The following is a 25,812-nucleotide window of genomic DNA, read 5'->3' as shown; positions in this document are numbered from 1 at the left end:
TTAAAGATATTATTGTCTTACGATTAGTCGTTCTGACGATAATATTCTTGAATTGGGTCCATGACTCTAGGAACCTTTTAAACCCTAGAGCCTATCTGTTTGGTTTTCCTATTCCTGGAACATTTCCTCCATGAAGTAATTAATCAGAATGTTCCAATGATCACCTACCCAACTGTACATACATAAACATAAAACATTTCATAATCATAACACATATGACATGTGCATATTTTCAAGGGACCTAAAGACTCGTTTGATTGCAGGCATTCAGAAGACATGGGTAGCAATCAAAAAAGTACTTATTCATTCAATTTCAGGAATCCAAAGCTAGGATTGATTAAGGGGTTGATCTCAGATGTGAAAAAAATCAGAAGGAACAACTTTTGTGTTGAGTATGGTGACCTATTGACTATCATGAACACCGAGGTGGATGCTTGGGCCATTTTCACTTTGGCACAATTCTATGATCCTCCCTTGCGGTGTTTCACATTCCAGGACTTCCAGTTGGCGCCAACACTTGAAGAGTTCTCACATATAGCAAACATTGGTATCAAGGATGAAATCCCTTACACCGGTCTAGGGGAACTTCCTACACATCAACAAATAGGTTCAGCTATACATCTAGATAAAGCGGAAGTGAAAGCTAATCTTGGACCAAAAGGAGACACTTTGGGCTTCACTTTGAAGTTCTTAGTGGGAAAAGCTTCAGATTTCAAAAGTAAAGAAGATTGGGTCGCTTTCAATGCTGTGTTAGCCTTGATGCTCTATGGGATTGTCTTGTTCCCGAACATTGATGACTTCGTGGACATGACTGCTATACGCATTTTCTTGCTCAAGAATCCCATTCCCACCTTGCTTGCAGATGTTTATCACTCTATCCATTGGAGAAATGAGAAGAAGGGGGGGATGATCCAGTGTTGCGCTCCTTTACTGTATAAATGGTTCTTATCTCACTTACCAAGCGAAGGGCCTTTTATTCAGAACAAGGATAACCTCAAGTGGTCTCAAAATATCATGTCTCTCACTGCCAATGACATCACCTGGTACTCTCGTGTTTATGATGATGTGAACATAATCGTCAAATGTGGCAACTTCCATAATGTGCCACTCATAGGAACTCGAGGTTGCATTAATTACAACCCTGAGCTTGCTATGCGGCAACTTGGGTTTCCTATGGATGACAAACCAGAAGACAAGTTATTAGAAGGTTTCTTGCTGGGAGAAGGAGTGAAGGACTTTGATCTGGTGAAGAGGATAGGTCGTGCCTGGACTAAAGTTCGTAGAGAAGGAAAAAGGGAGCGTGGAAAGAAGAATTGTATAGCTAGAGGGCCATATACAAGTTGGGTCCAAGCCAGGGCTTCTCAAGACAAACTACCATACCCTTATGAGCCTCCGATGCATACAAATCCTCCAAAACCTACTCACGTCACTATGGAGGAAGCTAAAGAGCTCAAAGTTGTCATCCAAAGTTTGGAAAAAGAGAATGAAGAGCTACGGTTGAACCTTCTCCGAATTAGTGAAGAAAGGGATAATCATAAGTGGGAGCTTGGGCGGAAGAAAACACAGCTTCAAGCAAATGTGGAAAGGACTGATAAGGAGGAATATAAGAGAAAAAGAGTCAAACAGGGGTTAGATTAGGCTGAAAATTGCTTGAATGCCGTCAAAAGCCAACTGAAAGAGGCTGAGAGGGATTGTCGTGAGAAAGAGAAATGGTGGAAGCTCGCCACAAAACAAAAGAAGGAGATAAGAGAGACGCTTGAGGCTGAGATAGCCAACCTCAGTGTTTCACTCTTTGAATCAAAAGAAAGGGAAGAACGAGAACGCCGCAGTAAAGAGAGTGCTATGGCTGCTACTCAGGTTACACCTGAAATGTGGAAAGGAAAGTGCCAGGAGGTTGAAAATGCTAATGAGTGGGAACGATACTGGAGAGGCCGACATGACTCTTTGCTACAAGAAGGTGAAGATTGGATGAACGCAAGGGAAAATGTGAATGCTAGTTTGGCAGCCTGCGAGGAAACCATCCAGTTTTTACATGAACAAAGAAATGAGTATCGAGACAAGTTCGCCAGTTTGATAGACTTCTGTAATGGCATGGCTACGAATGTGCCTTTGATGCTAAGATGTGCTTTGGAAGACATAAACAATGACAACATCCCTCATTCAGTGACTGAATTTATTTATCTTTGTGAAGACATGATGAAAAGGTTCAAAGGAGAGTTGGAAGATCTCAACAAACAGAAGCCTGCAGTTTGACCTTTTTTTTATGTTGTACTTTCCTTTATGTTTGAAAGAATATTTTGTACTCAATCCTTGTACTCTATTTTGAATTGAATGAATGAAGGATTTTGAGTTTCTTTTGTACAAAAAAGTTTGGTTCCATTCTTGTTTTATTCCCCGTGATCTCTTTGAATGCTTGCTAAGTTACAAGGAATCTAACACGGTTCCCTGAAAATAAAATTGAACATAAGCATAAAAGACATATTTAAATCCACGTGCATTAACATACGCATCATGCATTTCATTTCTCAAAACAAAAACTCATTCCATTTTTCCTCGTGTCCAGTAGTTCAAGCTGATTCCTCAACGTGCATACGCTACTCGCTCCAACACAAGAAGAATCATGGATGTAGTTAGAGAAGAACAAGTTGCCTTCAGAGAGGAGATGGACTCTGTCAAAAGCAAGATCGAGCAGATCTTTGAGGCTATACAAGCTCTGGCTAGAAGGGAAGAAGAGGCTCGTGTTGCCGCTGCTGCAAGGAACGATGCTCTAGTTCAAGGGGTTGCTCTTCAGTCAGGACCTTCAGTTCCTATTCCAAATCCCGTTATCTACGGTCTTCCTCCAGGTTTTGTTCCACCGCCTGAAAGAACTCATGTGCCTCCACCTGCGCATACTTCTGGAGTAGCTGATGGAGTCGCTGCGCAAGGACCTCCGTTAGTCAATCAAGTGGCCATTCCCCGCACTGATGAGGAGCTCCAGGACGAGTTTGAAATGCAGAATTACAATGGAGCTACTCCAGTGGTCATCCCTACCGCTGCCCAAGATTCTGAGGCTATCTTGATGTGTCGTGTTCTGGCCGAAAAGCTAAGAATCTTGGAAGGACATAACTTAACCCGTTTAAGTGCCTTGGAGATGTGTCTAGTCCCAGACGTGGTGATTCCTCCAAAATTCAAAGCGCCTGAATTTGAAAAATACAAAGGACTCACATGTCCTAACATACATTTGAAAATGTATTGCAGAAAAATGGATGCCTATGCCAGAGATGATAAGCTCATGATCCATTGCTTTCAGGACAGTCTAACTGGGGCATCTTTGGACTGGTACATGCAGTTGGAATGTAGCAACATCCACACTTAGGATGAGTTGGCTGAAGCATTCGCAAAGCAATACAAATATAATACTGACATGGCACCAAACCGTACTCAGCTTCAGAGTATGGCCCAGAAAGACAATGAATCTTTTAAAGAATACGCACAACGCTGGAGAGAATTGGCTGCAAGGGTGCACCCGCCGCTAGTTGATCGTGAATTGATTGACATTTTCATGGGAACCTTGCAGGGCCAATATTATGAAAGATTGATCAGTAGTGTGTCCACAGGATTTTCTGACATGGTGATCGTGGGAGAAAGAGTAGAAGAAGGACTGAAGAGTGGTAAAATCCAGGGAGGTTCCAGCAGTCAACCAATCTTGAAGAAGCCTTTCAACGGATTCAAGAGGAAGGAGGGTGAGGCTAGTGCCATTTCTTCTCAGAGGAGGGTACCACCCAGGGCTCCTGCTCCTCTGCCTTATTATCAGTACCCTTACGTAGCAGCTGCTCAATATCCAACCATGCCTTATCGTCCAATTGCTCATGTTCCTATTCCAGCTCCGGTACCTCACTATCAAGTTCCAGTTCCTCAATATCAAGCTCCACAACCTCAATTCCAGGCTCCTCCACCTCAACATCAACAGAATAATCAACCACGTCCAGTTCAGCAGCAACGACCAAATCAACAGAGGCCATATCAACAGTACAATAATGTGAATACCACTCCTATCCCAATGAGTTACACACAATTGCTACCGTATCTGATTCAGAATGGGACTGTCGTGCCAAGGGCATTACCTCCAATGCCGAAGCCGCATAAGCCTTGGTATGATGAGAATGCTAGATGTGCCTTTCATGCTAATTCAGAGGGTCATACAACAGAGAATTGCAAAGTGTTCAAGCTCCGGTTCCAAGAGTTGATAGATCAGAAAATATTGTCTTTTGCCGATGTTCCAAATGTGGGGAACAATCCTTTGCCTAAACATGATGGTTCAGGTGTCAATGCTATAGAAAGTTCAACTGATGATGGATTGATAAAGGATGTGTTCAAGTTGAAGACTCTTTTAACATTGGTCCATGCTAGATTGATGGAAGCAGAATTGATGAATGGAGTACATGATAATTGTGTGGTGTGTTCATCCAACCCTTATCAGTGTGGTGAATTCAAAGTTTGTCTTCAACGTTTGATGGATCAATGGGTTATTCAGTTCACTAGAGCAAAGATTGATGAGGATGTTGCTGTGATTGTGCCTATATTTGATCAAGAGAGGCTTCCCAAGCCTTTTGTGGTCCCTTATCAGAGAAATATTGACCTAGAGCCAGTGAAGAAGATTGAGCCCATGGTTATCCATGTTCCCGCTCCATTCTCATTTGACAGTACCAAAGCCGTGCCTTGGAACTATGAGCCTGTAGTTTATGTGGGTAACAAACCAGTAATCTTGAAAGAGCCAGACGTGACTAACATCGCTGGAGCTAGTGGTGTGACTCGAAGTGGAAGGGTTTTCGCTCCTGAAGTGATCCCAAACAAAGAAAGTGCACCAACAGTTGAACCAACAAAGGGGAAAGAGGTAAATCCTCCAGAAGAAGGAGAAGGCTCATCTAAGAAAGCAGTGACTACTGAAGAGGATAGAGAATTCTTGAAGATTATCAAGAAGAGTGATTACAAGGTCGTAGATCAGCTCAACCAGACTCCTTCAAAAATCTCCATTCTTTCTCTACTTATGAGTTCTGAGGCTCATAGGACTGCTCTATTGAAGTTCTTGAACGAAGCTTATGTGGCAGAAGACATCAGTGTTATTCAGTTTGATAATGTGGTTGCTAATCTCAATGCTAGTAGTTGTTTGATGTTCACTGATGATGATTTACCCCCTAATGGGCGAGAACATAATATGGCGCTTCATATCTCCATTCAGTGTACAGATGTTACTTTGACTCGAGTACTGGTGGATACAGGTTCATCCTTGAACGTGTTACCTAAGACTACCCTGGCACAATTGAATATTGAAGGGGTGCAGATGAGACCCAATGCTTTGATAGTTAAAGCTTTTGATGGGTCTAAGCGAACAGTTATTGGGGAGATTGACCTCCCAATCCTGATTGGCCCTCAAACTTTCCATATTACCTTTCAGGTAATGGATATTAGGCCTGCTTATAGCTGTCTGTTAGGTAGACCTTGGATCCATGCTGCTGGAGCTGTCACCTCGACATTTCACCAGAAGCTGAAGTTTGTTACTTCTGATAAGCTGGTATCAGTATCCGGAGAGGAAGATATTTTCGTCAGCCATTTGACTTCTTTCAGATACATTGAAGTAGGTGAAGACATTGTTGAAACTCCTCTCCAAGCCCTTGAAGTGGTCAATGTGGTCCAGACTAAGCCGAAACTTGTTGAAGAACCCAAGGGGGTCATGACCTCGTGGAAGAGTGTGAAAGCTGCAATTGAAGCCGGTTGCCCTGGAAGTTGGGGCACAGTGATTGAACTACCAGAGAAGAAAGACAAGTGTGGATTAGGATATCAGCCGTCTATTGAACTTTTCAAAGATCAGAATATACATCAGGGGAAGGTTCCTAGCATCCAGGAAATATTCTCTAAAGCTGGTTTCCGAAGTGATGATCAAGTGAATGCTCTTGAAGATGAAGATCTAGATTTGTCCAAGATGGTGTTTTGTGGACCTCCAGATGCCGCTCTCACTAACTGGAAGGCAACAGATGTTCCGGATATAGTTTCTTGTTCAAAGTAATTTACTGTTTTCTAAAACATCCAATGTCATGCCCAAGGCATATGGATAGCTTTGTAGGGCCCATTTTGTGTTAATATTTAAGACTTATCATCAATACAAAGCACATTTTTTGAGATCCCTGTCTTTCATCTTTTTAATTTATTTATTTTTTTACAAACAAATAAACAACAAAAAAAATGGCAATTTTTATTTCACATCACTTTCATTTTTCAAAATCTTCCTCTAAAAAAGAAAAATCATTTCCATGCAGATCATTAATAACTGGATCCATTGAACACGACAATGCTATAATTCCCTATGACTTCGACCTCCCGATTAACCAAGCTGAAGAGGATGGTAAGGAAGACTGCGAACTCTCAGAAGAGTTGACCAAACTTTTGAAACAAGAGGAAAAGATGATTCAGCCTCATCAGGAACCAGTGGATGTGATCAATCTGGGGACTGAGGAGGATAGAAAGGAAGTCAAGGTCGGAACTGCTTTGAAAAAAAATGTGAAGGAGGAACTAGTCAAGCTACTACATGAATATGTGGATGTGTTTGCCTTGTCATATCAGGATATGCCAGGACTCGACACTGACATAGTTGTGCACAAGCTGCCGTTGAAGCCGGAATGCCCGCCCATCAAGCAGAAGTTGAGAAGAACTCGACCAGACATGGCTGTCAAGATCAGAGAAGAGGTCAAGAAGCAGTTTGATGCAGGTTTTCTAGCTGTTGCAACTTATCCACAGTGGATTGCTAATATTGTGCCAGTTCCGAAGAAAGATGGGAAAGTTCGAATGTGTGTAGACTACAGAGACCTGAATAGAGCTAGTCCCAAAGATGATTTTCCTTTACCTCACATTGATGTATTGGTAGATAACACAGCTCAGTTCTCTGTATTCTCCTTCATGGACGGATTCTCAGGATATAATCAGATTAAAATGTCTCCCGAAGATATGGAGAAAACAACTTTCATTACACCATGGGGCACTTTCTGTTATAAGGTAATGCCTTTCGGCCTAAAAAATGCTGGGGCAACCTATCAAAGGGCCATGGTGACTCTTTTCCATGATATGATGCACAAGGAGATTGAAGTCTATGTGGATGACATGATTTCTAAGTCTCAGACAGAAGAGGAGCATGCTATTCATCTAAAGAAGTTGTTTGTAAGATTGAGGAAATACAGATTGCGCTTAAACCCTGCTAAATGCACTTTTGGAGTCAGATCTGGAAAGCTTCTAGGATTCATTGTGAGCCAGAGAGGCATAGAAGTTGATCCTGACAAAGTGAAAGCTATTCAAGAGATGCCGGCACCTCGGACAGAGAAGCAAGTCCGTGGTTTCTTGGGCAGATTGAACTATATTTCCAGATTCATCTCGCATCTGACATCCACTTGCGAGCCAATATTCAAGTTGTTAAGAAAAGATCAAGCTGTTAGGTGGAACGATGATTGCCAGAGTGCATTCGATAAAATCAAACAGTATCTACAAGAACCACCAATCTTAGTGCCACCAGTTCCAGGAAGGCCTCTCATTATGTATTTGACAGTACTCGATGAATCCATGGGATGTGTACTGGGGCAACACGATGCGACGGGTAGAAAAGAGCATGCTATCTACTACCTGAGCAAGAAGTTTACAGAATGTGAAATCAGGTACTCCAGGCTAGAAAAGACTTGTTGTGCATTAGCATGGGTTGCTCGTCGTCTGAGACAGTATATGATTTGTCATACAACAATGTTAATATCAAGGATGGATCCCATCAAGTACATCTTCGAGAAACCTGGATTAACTGGCAGAATCGCTCGTTGGCAAATGTTGTTATCAGAATATGACATTCAGTATGTAACTCAAAAGGCCATTAAGGGTAGTGTGTTATCAGAGTACCTTGCGCACCAACCAGTAGAGGACTATCAATCGATGAGACTCGACTTCCCAGATGAAGACGTCATGTACATAAGAGACTATGAGATTCCAGGCCCGGAAGAAGGACCCGAACCAGGATCGTGGTGGACGCTCGTGTTTGATGGTGCCACAAATGCATTGGGTAACGGAATTGGGGCTGTTATAACTTCTCCAAAGGATTTTCATCTTCCCTTCACGGCAAGGTTATGTTTCCAATGCACCAATAACATGGCGGAGTATGAAGCATGTATCTTGGGAATTGAAGCAGCTATTGATCTACGAATCAAGATTCTTGAAGTGTATGGGGACTCAACACTTGTCATCTATCAAATCAAAGGAGATTGGGAGACCCGCCATCCCAATTTGATCCCATACCGAGAGCATGTCATGAAGCTAATCCCCTACTTTGATGAGATTAATTTCCATCATATTCCTAGGGAGGAGAATCAGCTAGCCGATGCCTTGGCTACTCTGTCATCTATGTTTAAGGTCAAGTGGGCTAACGAATCACCTGCTATTACAATTCAACGTCTAGACGAGCCAGCACATTGCTTAGCAGTTGAAGCAGAAATAGATGGAAAGCATTGGTTTTATGACATCAAGCGATATCTTGAGAAGCACGAGTATCCAAATGATGTATCTATCACAGACAAAAAGACCTTAAGAAAGTTATCAGCCAATTTCTTCCTAAGTGGTGGTGTTCTATACAAAAGAAACTTTGATTTAGTTCTGCTCAGATGCGTGGATAGACACGAAGCCGACCTACTCATCAAAGAAATCCACGGAGGTTCTTTCGGCATTCATGCAAACGGACATGCAATGGCAAAGAAAATCCTTAGAGCTGGTTACTATTGGTTGACAATGGAAACAGATTGTTACCACTATGCCAGGAAATGCCACAAGTGCCAAATTTATGCTGACAAGGTGCACGTGCCACCTACTCCTCTGAATGTTTTATCAGCTCCATGGCCATTCTCAATGTGGGGCATAGACATGATTGGCATGATTGAGCCTAAAGCTGCAAATGGACATCAGTTCATTCTGGTTGCCATTGACTACTTTACTAAATGGGTAGAAGCAGCTTCTTATGCCAATGTGACAAAGCAAGTCGTCACTCGGTTTATCAAGAAAGAGATAATTTGTCGCTACGGAACTCCTAGCAAGATTATCACTAATAATGGATCAAATCTGAATAATAAGATGATGAAGGAGTTGTGTGAGAATTTCAAGATTGAACATCATAACTCGTCACCTTACAGGCCAAAGATGAACGGAGCTGTAGAGGCAGCTAACAAGAATATCAAGAAGATCATTCAGAAGATGGAGAAAACTTATAAAGATTGGCACGAGATGCTACCATTTGCTTTGCCTGGATATCGAACAGCTGTTCACACTTCAACAGGGGCAACCCCTTTCTCACTAGTCTATGGCATGGAGGCTGTGCTACCGATAGAAGTTGAGATCCCCTCGTTGAGAGTCTTGATGGAGACGGAATTAGAAGAAGCGGAATGGATTCAAACCAGATTTGACCAGCTCAATCTAATAGAATAAAAGAGGATGACAACGTTGTGTCATGGTCAGTTATATCAGAGGAGGCTCAAGCGGGCATTTGACAAGAAGGTTCAACCTCGAGAGTTTAATGTAGGTGAACTAGTTTTGAAAAAGATAATCTCCCTCCATAAGGATTCACGTGGCAAGTGGATTCCAAACTATGAAGGACCATTTGTGGTGAAGAAAGCTTTCTCTGGTGGAGCTTTAGTTCTCACGAACATGGACGGAGAAGAGTTGACACACCCTGTCAATTCTGATGCAGTCAGAAAGTATTATGCCTAAGAAAAAGATATGGATAATAAAAGCTCGCTAAGTTGAAAACCCGAAAGGGCGACTTAGGCAAAAAATGAGCATCCCGGTGAGTTGAAAACCCGAAAGGGCGGCTCAGGCAAAAATTAGGGATAAACAAAAATTAAGCCCGGTAAGTCGAAAACCCGAAAGGGCGGCTTAAGCAAAAAAGGGTAAAATCTCCCGGTGAACTGAAACTCTTAAGGAGCAGTTCACGCAAAAGTTAGGGAATATCCAAAGGCATAATACTGCAGTGACACAAGTCAACACTGCAACAAAGCTCAGATGGAAGAAAACAGTCCAATTACCGTCTCCAGAAGCAAAGTGATGAGGACTAGAGGACATAGGGGAAAATAGCAAAGTTGTATTTCATTGGAAAATCAGTTGAATTTTTGTTGTCGTTTACTTGCTTTCTTTCTCTGTAATCTCCTCCTAGAGGGGTTTACATCTTCATGAACCCCATGTATGAGTTATTCTTCTCATCAAATAAAAATTGTTCAGTTGAACATTGACTTACCAATTATTTCTGTTTTTCTGCTTAATGTCGCTTTTATTTTTGATAAGATAAAAACATTAAAATAGTGGAAACGACAAAGCTTTTGAAAACTTTAATTTGTTTTGATTTTGAAAGTATACAAGGAATTTTTGTTGGTTTACAATAATGCATCTGGTTCACAAGACGTGGGACTTTTCCTGGATCATTGTAATCTAAGGCAAGTTTGAAATGGATTTTCTTCCAGAAGCAAGAAGTCCTCATTGAAGCCCGCTTGGCGGAAAAGCTGAAATCAGAGTTTTTCTTTTACAACAAAAAAATTATTTCATGGTGTCAGTTCTATTCAAGACAAGGTGTTGGGGAATCCGAGCTTGATACCCACAAAATGCATAAACTAATATATTCATGCATTCACATTCATTTTGCATATCATGTATAAAAACAGATCATGCATAAACCTCAACCGAATTCAGCAACCTCTCAAGAAAGTTCAGTGTAATCCTCAGCAAACCAAGATGCAAGAGTTTTTTTTTCTTAAAAGTAAAACAATTCTTTTCTTCAGTAAACACTTACAGAAGTCAATCATTTTTAAGTGATTATTCTCAAGGCAAGTTTATTCCCCAACAAGGTGATTGATGTTCTCCCATTGGAAATCTGGTGTCAACGGAATTTCTGCTTGGTTTCCCCAATAGATATCTCCATACAGAGTTTCTCCAACATTGTATTTTCTCCAGCAAAATTTCATGAACTCCCCAGCATGTCTCTGGGATCTTCTCATTCCCCAAAAGAGTCTTCTGTCAGCCAAGAGCAGCTGAACATGCGGTTATTCCCCAAAGGAAGCATTTTGTTTATTTCCCAGCAATTTGCATCAACCAATAGCAGTTGAATGCTTTAGTTTTAGCCAAGAGCAGCTGAATACTATTTTATTTTCCAGCAGTTGAATGCATTAGTTTCAGCCAAGAGCAGTTGGACACCATTTTATTTTGTGCAGTAGTTTCAGCCAAGAGTAGTTGAACACTATTTTATTTTACAGTTTTTGCTTCAACCAAGAGTCATTGAATGCATCAGTTTCAGCCAAGAGTTTTGAATATGACATCTTTAGCCAAAAGCAGTTGAATATGATCATTTATTCCCCCAGGAGTGTCTGCCTTCAACGAATAATGTCTGAAGACCAGTCGAGCATGTTACCTTATAACAGATCCATCCTAGAGATCTAATGTCAGTCAAGAGCAACTAAACATGATTCTCTCATCGCCAATCATTTGCATATCATCTGAGAAATCAAGAGCATTTCCCATTTACATTCATGATTAAGGAATCAAGAGTATTTCTTAATTCATCTGCATTTTCATGATTAAGAAATCAAGAGTATTTCCTAACTTATACATATTTCATTCACATTCATGATTAAGAAATCAAGAGTATTTCTTAACTCATCTTCATGTCATCTAAGAAATCAAGAGCATTTCTCAATTCATTTACATTTATGATTAAGAAATCAAGAGTATTTCTTAACTCATAAAAATTTCATTTACATTCATGATTAAGAAATCAAGAGTATTTCTTAACTCATATGCATGTCATCTGAGAAATCAAGAGCATTTCTCAATTCATTTACATTCATGATTAAGAAATCAAGAGTATTTTTTAACTCATACATATTTCATTTACATTCATGATTAAGAAATCAAGAGTATTTCTTAACTCATCTTCATATCATATGATGAATCAAGAGCATTTCTCAATTCATTTACATTCATGATTAAGGAATCAAGAGCATTTCTCAATTCATTTACATTCATGATTAAGGAATCAAGAGCATTTCTTAACTCATACATAGTTCATTTACATTCATGATAAGAAATCAAGAGTATTTCTTAACTTAACCTGCATATCATCTAAGAAATCAAGAGTATTTCTTATTTCACTTGCATTCATGATTAAGAAATCAAGAGTATTTCTTAACTCATACCTTTCATATTTAAGAAGTCAAGGGTACTTCTTAACCTACATATCATTAAGAAATCAAGAGCATTTCTTAATTCATTTGCATTTCATTCAATCATATGATGATTAAGAGATCAAGAGTATTTCTTAATTCATTCATCTCTAAGGAGGCGAGAGTACTTCTTAGCATCCATATCATTTGTCATTCATACGGTTGAGAAATCAAGAGTATTTCTCAATTCATTCGCATTCATGCTTAAGGAGTCAAGAGTACTTCTTAACCTTCATTTACATACATATCGCCCGACAATTAGGAAATCAAGAGTATTTCCTAAATATCATTGCATTCATTAGCATTACCATTGGTTAATTAAGAAATCGAGAGTATTTCTTAAAACCCAGTGCATTCATCTGTAATCGCAAACATATCTTTCTTTCCCATAAAAGGGCAAAATTTGGGTCTGTTTTGGTATTTAAACTATCTTTCACTATGATGATTTGAAGACAAGAGTTCTTCATATCCTCTAGTTAAAGATGTTTAAATAGGGGCAGCTGTCATACCCTAAATTTTACCCTGAGTTTTTCACTCACATCAACATAGCATAAATCAATCCATTTTATCATGTATTTCATCAGTTAAAAGCATTCATCAGGATTTAGGTGAAAAGTCAGGAGTTCTGGCGTTTTATCTAATCTTGATGATATTCATTCATTCATCTGTTGATTGAGAGGTCAAAAGATTTGAGTTCTCAAATCTCAGTGCATCATTCATTTAGTTGCATCTTGTTTTAGAGGTTCAGAGGGTGACAATCAAGAGTATTGTCATCATCTGGATCTTTGTAGAGTTTTGTTCATATTTGAGAATCAAAAGTAAATGGTCCAAGAGAGATTCATTTGCATCTAATTGTCCATCCATGGTTATTCAGTCATTAATTCAATGCATTTAAAAGTTGTTTGCATTTTATACTTGTCACAACATGCATTTTGTTTCGTATAACACTTAAAATGTCGCTCGAATTAATTTTTCGGATCTACAGACAGACCGGTCAAATCGTTTCTCAACTGTACGTCGAATTATCGGGCGGAAAATTTCAAAATTGAGCTTGTAGACGTCAGTTTTATTAATCTACGATTTGTGTATTTTAATTTGGCATGCTCATTTTATTTTTTTTGACTACTTTTTCAGTCATATTTTAATCAGTCTGAGCCTTTTAACCGGTTGATTTTTATTTCAAAATTTGATCGAAACCTGTATGTTTCTGAGAAGTTTATTTCACATTGATAAGTTTGATGCATTCAATTTATTTTTTGGGGCATTTTTTTGCCCGATTTTTATTTATTTTTTATCCGATTATTTTTTATTCTTAACCAAAATGTCGTTGGAATTAATTAGATTTTTCCAAATTTTTATTTTTATTTTATTTTGCATTTTCGATTTTTATTTTAAATTATTAATATTTTAGTTTTTTTAGTTTTTAAAGAAAAATTAATTTAAGAAAAAAATCAAAAAAATATCTTTTGATCCCCCACTCAATTGTTACCATGTGGCTCCCTTTTTTCTGTCGTCCACATAAGGCCACGTTTCCCCTTCTCATACCATAAATATCTTTATCTCTCATGGTAAGAAAAGAAGGATTAAAAGGTTTTAAAAAAAGCTTGTTTCAGGATCTGCTTTTTCTACTGTATTCATTGTCATTTTCACTTTCTAAAGAGAAAAACAACAGACATCAGCACCATGTTAGAAATGAAAGAAAGGAGCCACTGAGTTTCATCTGCGTGACACCATCCACACCATCCTCCGCGCAACCACCACCCTCGTGCCACCATGTTCTTCGCCGTTTGTAATCGGTAACTCACCTTCTCTTAGCAAACTCCATCGAACATCAAACGTTAAACATCAACAACAAAATTTCTACCGTCGACTGCCGCTACGAAACCGTACACAACCGCGTGGCTACTCGTCGTCATTACCACCGTCGGTAACTTCTTCACCTTGTTTTCTTTTTTTAAGTTGTGTTGTTGTATGTTCATTTTAAAAGTTTGTTCGGTTGAATTAATATATATATTAATAAGTTTGTTTGGTTTGAGTTATATATATAATGTTTTAGTTGAGATTGTTATGCATAGATATATAATGTTTCCTTTGAATTTTATATATATGGATATGCATTATTTCAGTTTGACATTTTACATGTGCAAAATTTTTTATTTTTCAGTCTAAGTTATTGTATATATACATCCATGTTTCGATTGGAGTTTTTATATATGTGTTCCTCTTTATATATTCAGTTGAGTTTTTATTTTATATATATATATATATATATATATATATATATATATATATATATATATATATATATATATATATATATATGAAACTTTAGATAATATATATATATATATATATATATATATATATATATATATATATATATATATATATATATATATATATATATATATAATATATATATATATATATATATATATGCTATTGTTAGTTTCATGTTTTATATGTAGATAATATATATGATTCATTTTTAGTGAACGTTTTAAATATGTATATATAGATGCTATTGTTAGTTTTATACTATCAGTAAAGTTTCATATATATATATTTACTGTGCAATTACATACATATATATACTTTTAGAGTTTCATATATATACGTGTATATATATCATGGGTGTTAACATTGTTTCTTTATCATGTTCAAAATTATTTATTATTTATTTATTTATTTATTCATTTATTTTTAATTTTATGAATTGTAAAGGTTATATAGATAGGGTACATTGGCTTTTGGATCCTCTTTTCTTATATTGACTTATACCCCATGTTATGATGTACTTTCTCTTATGATTAATATTTTATTTTTATTTTTGATTAGTTTTATTATTTTATTAATAATTGATTAATATTTATTATTTGATTAAGATGATTGTAATTTAATTAATTATTTGCTTGATTTCTAAATGGATTTGAGTTGATTATTTGTTTAATTGATTTTAATGCATTTATATTAATTAGGTAATCCATGTCATATCACACATGTAAATAATTTTATTACCCCCGCCACATCCAAATTATTTTTATAAAGTCAGCTTCTGACACTTGATCCAACGTCAAGTCGTCCACCTGTTTTTAAAATCTTTTCACAATAAAAATGGAAGAAACTGATTAAGTTTAGACTTTCTCTGTTTCGAATGTTAGGATACTGCTGTAGAGCTCAATGTTCAAACATTCGTCTTCCATATTAAAAATACAATAATTACTAGAATTAGGTCATTTCTCTTATAGAAGAAAAAGATTGATTGGGTATCGACCTTCTCTTTCCCGATTATTTGGACACTGCTGTAGAGCTCTCTGTCTGACTAATCGTCTTCCGTTAATGAACTTTGACCTAATTTGCCACACATTTTCGTAATAAAATTTTGGATGAAAAGAGGGTGATTGGGCTTAGGCGTCTTCCTTTTTCGGGCATTCGAGTACTGCAGTAGAGCTCCCTGCTTGGATGCCTGTCTCCACTTAAAATCAACTCAAACTCATCAAAGTTATTTTCCGCCCTCGTGCGACCCCAAAAACATTTTCAGAAAAGAGTATGCAACATCCATTTTTGATGCGAAACAAACAAAGACTTCAGCCTCCAAGAGTGAGCAGCAAGTAAAGGTTTAATCGCTCAAATGTGATCCAAGCATCACTCTCTTTAAAAGCAATCCATCTAGTAGTTCTCTTTGGGTAGAACTACGTATGCCTTGAGTTCTTCATAGCACCTGGAGATACGTAGGAGCAGGATTGCGAAATCTTGTCAGGCACATTAATATTAAAAAACCTTAAGGCTTTCCTTTCTTTCTTTCTCTTTTCTCACTCGATAAGTAGAAGTTCACAAACTGTATCACGCTAACACTCTAACACGAAACTAACTAAATGGGTCCCATCGAGTACGATGGATGCAAGGGGTGCTAATACCTTCCCCTTGCATAACCGACTCCCGAACCCGATTTGGTTGCGACGACCATTTCTTTTTGATTTTTGTGGGTTTTATCGATATTTCCCCTTTCCCTCTTTGGGAATAAATAAAGTTCGGTGGCGACTCTGTTTTGTTTATATTTTGAGCGTTCCTTACGCTCGGGTATTTTTCGCGCCGCGACAGATCCAATCAAGTACATTTTTTAGAAGCCTGCTTTAGCTGGGAGGATTGCCCGTTGGCAGATGTTGTTATCTGAGTATGATATTGAATACCGATCTCAAAAAGATATTAAAGGTAGTGTCTTGGCTAACCATTTGGCTCACCAACCGATTAAAGATTATCAGTCAGTGCAGTATGATTTTCCTGATGAAGAGATCTTGTACTTAAAAAGGAAAGATTATGATGAACCATTGCTTGAAGAAGGGCCAGAACCTGGTTCCCGTTGGGGCATGGTATTTGATGGAGTTGTTAATCAGTACAGTAATGGTATGGGGGAAGTGGTTATTACTCCTCAAGGCACTCATTTTCCGTTTACAGCTAGATTGACTTTCAAGTGTACAAACAACATGGCTGAGTATGAAGCTTGCATTATGGGGCTTGAGGAGGCCATTGATCTCAGAGTCAAATATTTGGACGTCTATGGAGATTCTGTTTTGGTTGTGAATCAGATCAAAGGTGAATGGGAGATGAATTAACCCGGTTTGATATCGTATAGAGATTATGCGAGGAGGATTTCAACTTTCTTTACAAAGGTTGAGTTTCATCATATCTCTCGAGATGAAAACCGGATGGCAGATGCTCTTGCAACCTTGTGGTGAAATTATGGAATGAAGTTCCCAATTTGAATATGATGCGTCTTGATAGGCCAACTCATGTGTTTGCTGTTGATGAAGTCAGAGATGAAAAGCCATGGTATTTTGATATCAAGTGTTTTCTCCAAAGTCAGATTTACCCGCCTGGGGCATCTTTGAAAGATAAGAAGACTTTGAGGAGATTAGCTGCCAACTTCTACCTAAATGGTGATGTGCTTTACAAGAGAAACTTCAATATGGTTTTGCTCAGATGCGTGGATAGACGCGAAGCAGACTTATTAATGACTGAAGTCTATGAAGGTTCCTTTGGTACTCATTTTAATGGACATGCTATGGCTAAGAAGATGTTGAGAGCAGGTTACTATTCACTGACAATGGAATTTGACTGTTACAAGTTTGTGAAGAAATGCCACAAGTGTCAAATTTATGCAGATAAGATTCATGTTCCTCCCGTGGCATCTCAAAAAATATGATCCCTCGCGATGGTCGCGGAAAAAATTAGTTCGAACAGAGTCGCCACCGAACTTTATTTATCCCAATGAAGGAATAGGAAAATATCGATAAAACCTTTGAAAAATGGAATTATGGTCGTCATAACCATATTCGGGTTCGGGAGTTGATTACGCAAGGGGACGGTATTAACACCCCTCACGTCCGTTGTACTCAATGGGAACCTTTTAGTTTAATTTGCGATTTGAGTGTTAATTAGTGTTGTTTGTTTTCTTTGAGTGATAAAAATATTGAAAATAAATGGATGGAAGCCTCGGAAGGGGGAATAAGGAGGTTTTTTATTAGTGTGCTCGCCAAGATCTCGCAATCTCGTGCCTACGTATCCTTATGGTGCAATAAGGAAATCAGAGCATTCGTGGTTCGGGGAACTACGATTGGTTGGTGTCTTTTAGTGAACATATGTTTAGATCGTTTTCTAAAGGCTAAACGTCGGCTTGTCTACTCTCGGCGGAGGCTTAAGCATTAGTTTATTATGCGCGTTAGAAGGGATTTAAATGATGTTCTTTCTGAAAAGAGTCTTAATCACACAAGGGTGACAAGTTGGATTAATATGTTAGATGTTTTGTTTGATTGGTTTCGATCGCACGAGGGTGAGGAGAATGTATTTAATGTGTTGAGATATTTTTGTTGGATGACGATTACTCAGATTGTCGAGTAAGACAACTCGTATCCTAATAGTCGAGGAGAGGAATCGAAGGCTCTAGACCATCTCCCTTTTCATCCATAATTATAAAAGGATTTAATAATAGTTAAGGTGTTTTTGAATGGATGACGAATACTCGGATAGTTGAGTAAGACAAATCGTATCCTAATAGTTGGGAAAAGGTATAGAAGACTCTAGACCACTTTCTGTTTCATCTGAGTAGTTATGAAAATAGGTTTATGTATGGTTGGTGCATTTTAGATAAACGACAAGTGCTCGAATGGATGAGTAAGGCAACTCATATCCAAACATTTGAGGATAGGAGTCGAATACTCAAGACCATATCCCTTTTCGTGTAATTTATTATGAAAATGATTTGATTAATTTATTAATTTATGGAAAAAACGACAATTATTCGACTAACCTAGTAAGAGAACTCGTATTCAAACAATTGAGGAGAGAAGTTGAAGGCTCAAAGTCATCTCCCTTTTCATTTAACTTATTATAAGAATGTTTTGATTTAATCGAATTTAGGAGTTTGTAAAGAAATGACGAGTGTCTAACTGACCGAGTAAGAAAACTCGTATTCAAACAATCGAGGGGAGGAGTTAAAGGCTTAAAACCATCTCCCTTTCCGTTTCGCTATCATAAAAATAATCCATTTTGATTGTATTTAGGTGGATAGAAATGAAAATTATTTGACTAACCGAGTAAGAGAACTCGTATTCAAATAATCGAGGAGAGGAGTTGAAAACTCAAAACCATCCCTCTTTTCATTCCCAAATGAAATGGTATTTAATTGTGATTAAGTATTTTAATTGACTTTGAATGAAAATACTCGATGTGGGATCGAGGTTTGAAATTTGCATTGGTGGATAAATTATATTATTTTAGTGTATCAATCATCTACTCGATTAATTAAAATCGAATAGGTCTCATTGTAAGAAAGCCCAAGAGTAAGCTATGTGAGGTTGATGGCGATGCTCAAAAGCGATCGACTTACATGGGTATTTGAAAATGGACTCAATATTGAATCGAAAATTATTTGATTTCTTTAAATGGTTTAGTAAATATTTGACTTAGTCAACAAGTGGACGTCATCATGAAAATAAAACGCGATGCACAATTTTTGGGTGAAACATAAATTTGTATAAACAAATTAATCGAGCAAGTGTAAGCTAATAACTCAAGCAAGCCCCATAATAAAAATAATAATTAACTAATTTAAATGGTAAAAATAAAAAAATATATTAAGTAAGATATTAATTAATTAAACAAAATATTAATTGGTTAAGTAATAAAGTTTTCAATTTAAATAAAACAAATTTGTATACACACAAAAAAACAAAGAAATATGGATAATCAACAACAAAAAAAACGTGGGCCTTCTAGCCCAAAAAGGGCGCTCACAGCTAGCACAAAAGGGGTACAGGAGTTAAATTGCACTCGGGCCCAAACCGGAGGCCCACCCCCAAGAGACAGTCCAAAGCTTTCCTGGTCAACCCTGTTGACTAAGGACGACAAAAACTGACCGTCAGATCCAAAGATTTGACCTAGTCAACAGATCAAACAGGTGGTCAACGAGGGAACACCGTCATACGGTGGGGGGGTCCGCATGGGATCCCCTGGTTAACCCAACAGTCAACCGCGCGTGGCGCACTCAGGGAAGGCCACTTGGCCTCCATGCACGTTAAGGTCACCAATGCATAAAACGACTTTTGAGAGAGAGAAAGTTCATTTGATACACTTAAATCTCTCTCCTCATTTCAAAAATCTCTGTCACGCTCTACAAATTTTGGTCAGTGAAGACGAGCGCCCACCGGAGAAGACGGTGGTGGCCGGCCGCCGGCGACGGCGCCACTTTCTTCTCCGGCCAACACCACCCCAAAACAACATGACACCAACACCAACCCTTTCTTGTTTTGGCCGGAGAATCCAAATCCGACCTTAACTTTCCCTAAATCTCTCTCAAACAACCGGATCGGCCCTCAAAGTGAAACAAAAACCTCAACCCTCAATCGAAGCGGCATTCAACGCGACCAAACAAAACCATACACTCCTCATAACCAACAAATCAACAACAAAAAACAGTTCAAACAGTAAACTCTAATTTCGAAATTAAAACCTCCACAGTTGCAATTTAAAGAAAATATCAAGGGTTTTTTACTCAGTTTGGAAAGGCGAATGAGATGGTATGTAGATTTCAAGCAAAGGAGGGAGAAGAAGACAACTCAATCGGACCTGGTCCAGCGATGATGCTTTCTCCGACGCGATTCAGATAAGTTTCCTCCTTTTCCTTAAATCTCTCCTTCACCTTCTTCGTGTTCGGCGTTTTAGCTTGGTTACTTCAAAGTTTCAATCTGAAACTTTGAATAACTTAGGGCTTTCAAGCTTTGTGTGAGGTGTTTGGGATTGAACTCGACAACATTTTTGTAGGGTCTCCAATCCTCTCTGATTCGTTATTTCCGCCTCCTTTTTATAGGAGAATTTCTTTTTAGGATAAGAATTGGTGAGCTGTATTTTGAAGATAGTACTAAATCCGTTAGGGATTTCTGCGCATCCCTAATTCTATGGAAGTTGTTTTGAGTGGCGTTGCCACTACTTCTTGTTGGCGAGAAATCTTGGTAGAATAGTACCTTGTTTACTTTGTGGTCCCCAAATACATTTTGGATTAAATTAGGATTATCTTGTTTTTGGATTAGGATTTTATTTAAAAGAAATGATGTAACTATCTAATACTTATCTTAATTTTGACCTTATTTTGGAACATTGTAGTTAATCATCACATGGAGGCACACCCGAACGAAAGTGAAATATAGCAGAGGAAGACCAAAGATGGACGCTTCCATATCATAGCTCACTCTCTCCGCTTGAACCCTATTAGCACGGTGTTGATTAGGATGTAGCAAGATTAAAACATTAGCTTGGCTTATGAGAAAAACATATGTTCGTAATCTTAATCATTGCTTGTAATTTTGATGGCAACATGTGCCTTTGGACATTTTTGGCTTTAACTTCTCCCTCCTGGATGTTAGTTTTGGGCCTTCCTTAAAGTGAATTTGGAAGTTGGGTAACAAACTTAGGCCAGATCTTATTTTCTGTGAATTGTAAACTTATTATCCTAATAATGACCAAATGGATGAGTTATATTTAGAAACAAATCATGGCCCATGCATGAAATAACTTTATGTTTCTTAAGAACTTCTAAAGTCAAATCGGGAATGATAATAATAAAGAATGATGTTTTTTAAAGCTATTTTGACAAGCAATGCAATAACTTCTCCAAATTAAACTTAAACCTCAAAAAATCAAATTTAGTATCCAAAATTGATTTTGAACCAAATTAATTGGGACTTCAAGAATAAATTCGCAACTGAAATTGATCGGGAACCAACTTAATTGGAACTACGAAAACAACTTTAAAATTGAAATTGATTGGGGAAAAAGACTACGACACAAACATGTAAAGGATTTTTCGGGTCCAAATGGTAACAAGCCTTTGAATCGAATTGCACCATGTTTGGAGGAGATGAGCGGACAAATATATCACTGAATCAACACTGGCAAACAAGTAACAAGAATCATTGACTGGTCTTGAATAGGTAGGTATTCCAGAATGAAGTGAGGTATGAAGTCAAATGGATATCATGGTCAACCACACATGTGATAAGCCTCAACATGTCAAGGCATGATCATGCTTGATCAAATGCCTCAAGATAAATGGTTTTCCACGCAAACGAGAAAATTCACCAACATTATAAATCAAGAGATTAAGAGCTTCGATCCAGTAAGGATCCCTACATTGTGAGTCCATGTATCATGCTTTTGGGTTAGGAATGTTTTAACGAAAGTTGTTTTTTTTCAAAAATTGCCCAAACGAAATTGGGGTATGACAGCTGCCCCTATTTAATTACCTTGAACCAGAAGGTATGAATGACATCAGTCTTCGTACATTTGTGGTGGAAGATAATTAAATACAAAAAAGACCCGAAATTTGTCCTTTGAAATGCAAGGAAGAAATGCAGAACAAAAATGCAGCGAGAAATATGGTAAGACATATTTTTAGGAGGTAAAATGAAACAATCAAGACCCTATGGGAATTGTCAGAACAGTATCTTGGATGTCACAATCGAGATTTTCCAAAAATGGAATGATACCTCAACTGTACCCAAGAATTTCTGAAAATTAGCAGAACAATATCTTGAAAATGAGTGAGACTCTTCATATTAAGGAAGCAGTATCTCAAACAGCAAAGATGAGATTCTCTATATCGTATCGAAGCAACATCTTATCTGATAGAATTAAGATATCCCAGACCAAAGGAATGATGTCTTAATTGAATCTAAGACTCTTCGAGGATACTAGAGCAGTATCTCTAAAAAATCTAGAATGAGACTCTTCATATTGATGAAGCAACATCACAAACAATAAAAATGAGATTCTCTATATCGAGTCGAAGCAACATCTTATCTGATAGAATTAAGATATTCTAGACAAAGGAATGATGTCTTAATTGAATCCAAGACTCTTCAAGGATACTAGAGAAGTATCTCTAAAAATATCTGGAATGAGACTCTTCATATTGATGAAGCAGCATCTCAAACAGCAAAAATGAGATTCTTTGTATCGAGTCGAAGCAGCATCTTATCTGATAGAATTAAGATATTCCAGACCAAAGTAATGATGTCTTAATTGAATCTAAGACTCTTCTAGGATACTAGAGCAATATCTCTAAAAAAATCTGGAATGAGACTCTTCATATTGATGAAGCAGCATCTCAAACAGCAAAAAATGAGATTCTCCGTATCGAGTCGAAGCAACATCTTATCTGATAGAATTAAGTAATTCCAGACCAAAGGAATGATGTCTTAATTGAATCTAAGACTCTTCGAGGATACCAGAGAAGTATCTCTAAAAAAGTCTGGAATGAGACTCTTCATATTGATGAAGCAGCATCTCAAACAACAAAAAATGAGATTCTCTGTATCGAGTCAAAGTAGCATCTTATCTGATAGAATTAAGATATTCCAGACCAAAGGAATGATGTCTTAATTGAATCTAAGACTCTTAAAGGATACTAGAGCAGTATCTTAAAAGAAAATAGGAATGAGACTCTTCATATTGATGAAGCAACATCTCAAACAAACAACTGAGATTCTCCGTATAAATGAAGCAGTATCTCAGATATTCGTCTGTTGGTGTAAATATTTTCAGAAAAGACTCCTTTTGGGGAGAGATTTACTAGGAATGTTCTGCAGGGGAACAACTCATAAGAGAATTTTTAAAGTAACCTACTACTTGGGGATCAGTGGTAGCAAAGATGCTAGGGGAATATTATTATTACTCATAAAGTTGACAAATGATTGGCGAGGAAATAATTCCATGAGCGCATGCAGGGTAGTCATCATGTCGAATTAAATGAGGAAAATATGGGATATATATGATTGATCCCGGATCCTGAATTATGTTATGCTTTTTGTATGATGTTCCATTTTGGATGGAAACACCATGTATGAAATTATGCATGCGATATATGCGAACATGCAATTGCTGGGGATATTTAGCTGTGCATATAGGAACTCAAATTGTATAAGGCTATGCATATGTATGTCTATGATTGGTATGATTATTTCTTGGTGAATTTTCCTATTTTGGTAGGAAGATTACATATGTAATTGATGCATATGGCGCATGTGATGTATGTGGGCATGCAAATGGGTAATTGAGATATGCCCCGGTTAAGGCGTTTTTGCTTTGGTGATGATGCCAATAGTGTGGACTTTTGTTATGAGGGATATCAAGATTTGATGCCCTGCTGGGTAATTTTGGGAGTATACTTGGGTTGCCCCAAGCCACTTGAAGGATTCAGACTTTTCCAACATGCGATACTTCAACCATGATTTTTTCGCTAGAAATGCACTAGAGACTTGTCGAGGTCTGGCTATACCATGAGGACATCTATGAGAGGCGTTTGATTAGCAATTGGAACGGACATAGGTGCCTGCAAGCGGTCTTACACCTCTAATGAAAACAAGAACAAACTTGGAAGCTATGAGGTTTACCCTTTTACTAAGAGCAATTTTATCACTTCATTCAATTATGTGTTTTTATTTTCTCCAAAATCTTTGAGAGTGATATTTATTAAAAATAAAGGTGCTTTGCAAGCAAACAGATAAAATACAAAATAATTTGGGCACAACTTTTGTCGAGAAAATTTCTCCTTTATTGATCTGACCCTTGAATGGGCGATTGTACATAAAGATGCAATTCCTTAATGAGGTAATGGATGTGCATAGAAACAAAACAGAAATAAAATTGAGTTCCTATTGAGTCTCCACACTGCTATGATCCTTATGTCTTTGATAGTCCGAGTACTTCACTTTTGCAAAGGTCAGGTAGATTGATTCTTTGTCTTCGAGGGATATGTTAGATGCCTGAGAGTACAGTTCTTTGCCTTGGAATTTATCCTTAACTTTTTCCTGGATCACCCTTATGGGTTTTCGATCCACCAGGATACCCATTTTTGCTTGAGCCGCCCTTTCGGGTTTTCAACTCAGCGGGTCAATTTTATTATTTTTTATCCCTAATTTTTTCCTGGATCGCCTTTCGGGTCTTCGATCCACCGGGATAACCATTTTTTCCTAAATCTCCCTTTTAGGTTTTCAACTTAGAGGCTTTTATTATTCCACTTTTCTAGGCAAAGTACTTTTTAACAACATCAGCATTGGTGGGAAGTGGCAATTCATCACCGTCCATAATCGTCAGGATTAGAGCGCCTTCGGAAAAGGCTCTAACCACCGCAAATGGACTTTCATAATTTGGTGTCCATTTCCCCCTGGAATCCTTGTGAATGGGCAAGATCTTCTTCAGTACGAAATCTCCCCCTTGGAATACCCTAGGGCATACTTTTTTGTCGAATGCCCTCTTAAGCCGCCTCTGATAGAGTTGACCGTGACACATCGCCTTCAAGCGTTTCTCCTCAATAAGGTTGAGCTCACCGAACCTTGATTGAACCCATTCCGCTTCATCTAACTCAGCCTCCATTATGTAAGACCCTAATTTTGACCATAAGATCCCTCATGGCATTATAGCATTGCATTTACAAAACCTCAAGGATCATAAGCATTTTGGTTCCCTTTGCCTTTGGGTGGGATCTCTTGTGAGCTGGTTTAAGATCACCAAGCATGCTTTAATTATATATTATTGCTTTTCTCATTCTTATCCACTAACCAAAAGCACAAAAATATGTCACTAACATCTTTTGTTTGCAGCTTGAGCAGTTACAAGGCCAAAAGCTTCTAGGAGATCCTATATACATTGATATGGCCAAGGGAAGATGAAAGCAAGCATGGAAATGGTTCTCAAAGCTCTCATCCATCAAATATGCCTCCAAAGTATCTCAATTCATCATTTTGATCAAATAAAATCAAAGGGGTTTGAGGCTTGTTTCCCAAGGAAACCCTAATTCATCTGTTCATCAACTGTGCCTTGCTCATGAAGCAACCTCAACCCATGATCAAATGTAATCAAGGGAAGTTCTTTAATTCATCATTCCATGCATATTTGGACTTATTTGAGTGCCCTCACTCATCAAATCGTCAAGATATGAGTTTTGGACTTGAGAAGTTGATCAGTTAATTCATCTGACTATTTTGAAATGCACTAAGACCTA

At 37.9% G+C, this 25,812-nt stretch overlaps 1 long non-coding RNA gene across 1 annotated transcript; it reads left to right on the top strand.

Moving 5' to 3' along the window:
• The first annotated feature begins 20,491 nt into the window (after window positions 1-20,491).
• LOC127086119 (uncharacterized) lies at window positions 20,492-21,301 on the top strand. The gene is made up of 2 exons (XR_007789398.1): window positions 20,492-20,764; window positions 20,916-21,301. It is a non-coding gene; the product is annotated as an uncharacterized LOC127086119 (long non-coding RNA).
• The last annotated feature ends 4,511 nt before the right edge of the window (window positions 21,302-25,812 follow it).

Source organism: Lathyrus oleraceus, chromosome 5 (genome assembly GCF_024323335.1).
Source record: "Lathyrus oleraceus cultivar Zhongwan6 chromosome 5, CAAS_Psat_ZW6_1.0, whole genome shotgun sequence".
Lineage (NCBI taxonomy): Eukaryota > Viridiplantae > Streptophyta > Magnoliopsida > Fabales > Fabaceae > Lathyrus > Lathyrus oleraceus.
This window is presented reverse-complemented; position numbering and strand designations above follow the sequence as displayed.